Source organism: Apaloderma vittatum, unplaced genomic scaffold (genome assembly GCF_000703405.1).
Source record: "Apaloderma vittatum isolate BGI_N311 unplaced genomic scaffold, ASM70340v1 scaffold6104, whole genome shotgun sequence".
Taxonomy (NCBI): domain Eukaryota; kingdom Metazoa; phylum Chordata; class Aves; order Trogoniformes; family Trogonidae; genus Apaloderma; species Apaloderma vittatum.
The window spans coordinates 82,307-87,668 of record NW_009713162.1 but is presented as its reverse complement, the minus strand read 5'-3'; positions in this window follow the sequence as shown (position 1 = coordinate 87,668).

Below are 5,362 nucleotides of genomic sequence, written 5' to 3'. Positions count from 1 at the left end.
TAAGATACTTCTGCATAACGATATTGGCATGTTGCTTACTGCATCAACCCCAAAAAGGTACGTAGTGATAGTTTTTGGATGGATTTTTCACCAAACCTTGCTTGTAGCTTTGGATGTAGGGGGAATGTTTTCAAAGAAAAGCTAAAAATATCTATGCATAAGTTAACACCTGAAAATGTAGGTTTCTGTACATCGCTTACATAAACCCTAAAAGGAATGTTTGAATTTTATGCATAAATCTCCTTGGAAAAAGTTGCATCCCAGTGACGAGTTTTAGGCTAAAGTAAACATTTTTCTCTGCAAGTGACATATAAAAACTCTAATTCAAAATTACTAGACCAATATCTACAGCTTTTTTCCTTTTTATCCACAGTTAATCCCTCAATTCTCAAGTAGGCCACTGACAAAAGCTTTTCCAGCAAATTATGATCTTTCTTTGTTTAATTGTAGTTACTGAGTCAATTGTTTTGAATAAACTAGTCTAATAGTGGTTGACAGAACAAATGATTTATTCTGTTTATTTTTTTCTCTCAGGTTTCTTAGTTAATCTCAAATGCTATCCAAGGTAAAAAATGAGAAAAATTATACTTTTTTTAAAAAAACTCATTTAAAAAAATAAAGAGAAACAATCAAAAAAATCCAAACTCCAGGATTTAGTCCACTGTAGGTAAATAGATGACTTCATTAATGCTTGTAGAATTATTTTACCAAAATATAACAATCCAAACTATGTTTAGACATTCTCTGCTTTTTGTCCTTGGTAATTAATCATAATGTATTAATATATATCACCTTTTCGTACTATTAAGACTCCATACTCTGACTAATCTTACTCATTTTTACACTCCCTGGAGGAACCATTGCATTGTACTCTGCAAAAGAGCCTTTTATGAATGTCTCCACAGGGCCGATTGACACAATATACCCTAATGGCTACTCCAGAAGGTTTCGTAGTGTGTCCTGGGGCTGATCTATTTAATAGCTTATTTATGCTGTGGACTGAACTCACAAAGTGTATTGTGCCAAGCATCTGTGAAGTGGCATTTCAAGAATATATCGGAGAAAGCTGAGCCACGATGTCCTTTCATTCAGTAAAGCATCTATTTGGAAATGTCAGTGAAGTAGCTATCCTGGCAATTGGCAAAAATGGGCTTGGAGAGAAAAGGTGAAAAGAGGAACTCCTGCATTCTTCATTTACGCTACTTGGGCAATGATGAGAGGTATAAAACGGCGTATGCTTCTCTGAATCCCCTGAGATTTGGTGTTACAGCCCACCTGAGTGTCTATATTAGTTCTCTACATAAGAACAGCCCAAGTGGAGGCTCTGCAGAAAGAGCCATTTGCCTGGAATATCCCCCTCCTATAGCCCTTCGGTGTTTTAGCATAGTTATGAGGCTGCTTTAATTTGTACTTGCCTACATGTTGGCCGAAAAGTTATGTGAAATTAATAAAAGCTATCAAGCACTAAGAAATCATAAAACTGCTTCCCATTTTCATATTTCTTGCAAGTTACTCTAGCCAGCTTAATTCATTACGCTTTTCTTCAAAGTTCCACCCTCAGCCCAGGAAAACAGTAGCATTAGCACCTGTCAAAACTTCCATATTATTGCAGATATGAAATTCTTGATGACTTCTGTGAAGGCATGAGCATTCTGTTTACACAAATTCTTAGCATGCTTTTCTCTAGCCAGAATCACATAAAAAAAAAATAATATATATATGCAGGTCTCAAACAGCAAAAGGAATTTTGAAAACCCTTACAAATTTTACGAGTATGATAATTGTACTTCACCTGAATTATTTCTTTCCATTAATTCCTCAGCTTGTTTTTTTAAGGTTTGTTCAAAAATCCAAGACTTATCTAAGCAAATTTGGGTAGGTGTGTAAGCCACTCCAAAACTGCATCTTAATTTTATTCTGTTGATCTAACATCCAACCTTACTAAAGCAGATAGCAGAGTATGTCACTTCTGGCATGCTGAAAATATAATTATTTCACGCTAACATAGTGGAAAGAAAAGGCAGGTTTTAGAAAAGATGATAGGTGAACTTGGAAACTACCATACCTCTCATGATATTTTTGGGAACAAACCATCAAAATCTTCAAAGCACATTTTTCTGAATGCTCATCTTATGGCATTTCTAAATTCATTTATTGGAGTAAATATGCACACGTAGATATGCACTGATTTTAGAATGAATCTCTGAAAAGTCATTGGAAGATTTTGTCTGTGTTTTGTCCCCACTCGGTCCCCATGTGTTGCCTGATCTAGTTGAGAGGCGTCCCTGCCCATGACAGGGAGGTTGGATTAAATGATCTCTAAGGTCCCTTCCAGCCTAGGCCATTCTATGATTCTATGTTTATTGCTCTTAGTGAAGGTCGTCTTTTTGTCTTCATTGGTTTTAGTTTTAAAACATGTTTCTACAGAGTTTCAAGGAGTTAGTTTCAGCCTGACCTTTAGTTTTCATCTCTCTTTAGGTCTTTATTCCAAGCCCTAATGAGAGTCAAATGGTTGTGTATTAGGCATGGATTTAAAGAAAAAAAATACATTTAAAAAATTGTTAAATACGAAGAATGAGTTTTTACTGTTGTCTACAGATGCCCAATGGGAGGTTATAAAGAAGGTGCAGCCACACTCTTTTTTAAGTCTTCATTAAATTCCTGAACATTAATCCTTCTTTAATCACTGAGCATTATGGAAACTCTGCATCCATAACATAAGTTTGCTACATAACGTTATTCCAGTTATAATATAAGCAGTTGTGTGAACTCTCTCCAGCCCTGTAAAATATGTTAAAACACAGCTTTGCACTGACCATGGTTGCTTCCAGAAAAAAAGGGTGTGTAAATCTTGAGAATAAGAAAAATGTTTTAAAATTTATTCCTTGATCTAGTCTTCTGTCACTAAATTAAACTTCAGTGACTTACTAGGAAAATGTGGGGGTTTTATGTGCTCCCATATATACATTTCAATGCTGTATGTATCTTTTTTATTATAGGAAAAACAACAAAAAAATCAACTTAAGTAATATTTTGGCTTCTGAAAACTCAGCCTTTCAGACACTAAGACTGCATCAGGTCTGAAAATAGAGTATTATTGTTAGTCCAAGAGATAAAATTCAAATCTTGTTAAAATTGTTCCTTTAACAATGGGTATGAACACTTATTAAGAGTACCGATTAAACTACGTTACTTCATCTTGCAGAAACAAATAAATGTTTGTGCCTTGTGTGATTCTTCCTACTAATTATCTACCATGATTTTGAATAATCTACTGGGTTGCAATATATGAGTTTGTTATCACTCTTTTGTTGTAAATTTCATACCATGGAGTACTATTTGTTACAAGATACGCTGTTGTCTTGAAGTTACTCATGAACAGTCTCAGTAGGTCAAAATTATATAGTTAATTGGTTTTGTATAACATGTGTTTTTTGTAACTAGTTTACATCCTTACTGTTTTTCTTTACAGGATTTGAGAAATGGAATAGAGTTCAAATATAAATCATTCCTCATTACTTCACCCAGCAAGTCCGTTTTGCTCAACTAGCAACTCCGAACTTTGGGTGACCAACTACTTTCTTCATCATTTTGCTGCAGTGCAAGTCTATACAGGACCAGGTATGTCTCTCTTGAAACTACCCATCCGAGGAACTTTTACTAAGACCATGGTCAAAAGGCTGTGTGTTAGCAGGTCAGAAATGTGGGTGTTAGTATCTAGAGGCAGGTATGTGAAGTATCTTCACATTCAGACCCTTTGGATTACTGAAGGCAGAAATTCTCACAACATCCTGAAATTTTTCTTCTAATTTCTTCATATGCGGAAATGAGAAGACAATCTCAAAATGGTAGATGAAAGAACTGGACAGCATTTTTGCTAACTGGAGTGTCTTGGTAACTGCATTGCTATTACAGTTTGAATGTAGGTTGAGATTTTGTTGCTTCATTCTTCGATGGACACTTTTTCTGATGAATTCCAAAAAACTCTTCATATGGGAATGTAGCAGAGGGCTATAACCAATAACAAATCCTGACCACTTCACATCTGAATCTCTGCAAATACAATTTGCTAGAAGTCCAGTCATTACCTTTGTTTCAGCAGTTCAGTTTACAAGCCTCAAATGCACTGACCTCATATTGAAGTCAGTGGTTATTAAGCATTCCCACAAATATGTAATGCATGTGGAAAACTGCAGTCTTTTACCTTTTTTTAACTTCATATTTTTGTCCAGGGCAGAACTGTATGAATTGAAGTGTCTATAAAATATTGTCCAAGTAAGATGCACCTGTTAGCCTTGTTAATACTGTTTGTTAATGGTACCATACTTAGAAGTGGTGTTTTGGGAATCAAATCTGTCTGTAAAAGAGATGAAGTGTTGATACCTTGGCAGGTAAACGAGTTTTTCTGAAAATCTGCTATTTAAAGCTGGTCAACATCTTCTGCTGTCGTTTATATTAAATTAAGAAACCTGCAATTACTCAGCTCCCTATAAAGCTAGCTCTTGGTGAAAGCTGCTTCATCTCAGCTGTACTTGTAGAACACATGGAATATGGAGTAATGACGTGTTTTTCAGAAAGTGTCTCTTTACCAAAGAAAGCATACATCAGAATTATACCAAATTTACCAAACTATGCTAATTTAACAAAAGAAAATAATAGTTGTAGAACTTGCTGTCCAAACTCTGGCATGGTTCTTTTTTTAACACAAGAATGAAGTTTGTTCTAGGTAGGCTTTTCTTTTTTTTTTTTTTCCCCTCACAAAAGTTTCTGTTACTCAAGGTGAAAAGTACCTTTCTCTTGACCAGGTCTGTCTTCAAAATATTAAATAAAAGCATGCCTTTGACTTTTGTGATTAAGAGTAAATTAATAGATTTTAACTGCTGCAAACATTTCTGTGGACGTATGTTCTATTTCTGAAAACTAAGCTTTGAATAAGAGCATATAACTCTTTTTTAATTACGGCAGACTGTTGAAAAGAAAAAGATAAGAATATAACTCTCCTTTGCACAGACTTTTTGCTTGAAATTAGGTGGGAATCTTAACTTTCATTGGGACTGACACTTTCTTCAGAATATTAACTAGGCTGACTAATACTCACTCTCTCTCAATGGCCCCAAAATGTAAATGCAAGTTAGAGAAGAGGTGTAAAACATCTTTTTGACAACTAGACTCTAAACAGTTTACTAGAGCTGCCATAGAGCTAAAGAAATGGTGAGGCCCAGAAACTTAAATGGGAAAGAAAATATTAACTTAAAATTATTTTCTTTGAAGGAGTGAAAGCTGGAGCATTTTTCTTTAGTATTTCCTATTGTACAACTTGTGCTTTAGAATATCCAAATCCCCCAGATGTGTGTAGGTGTAT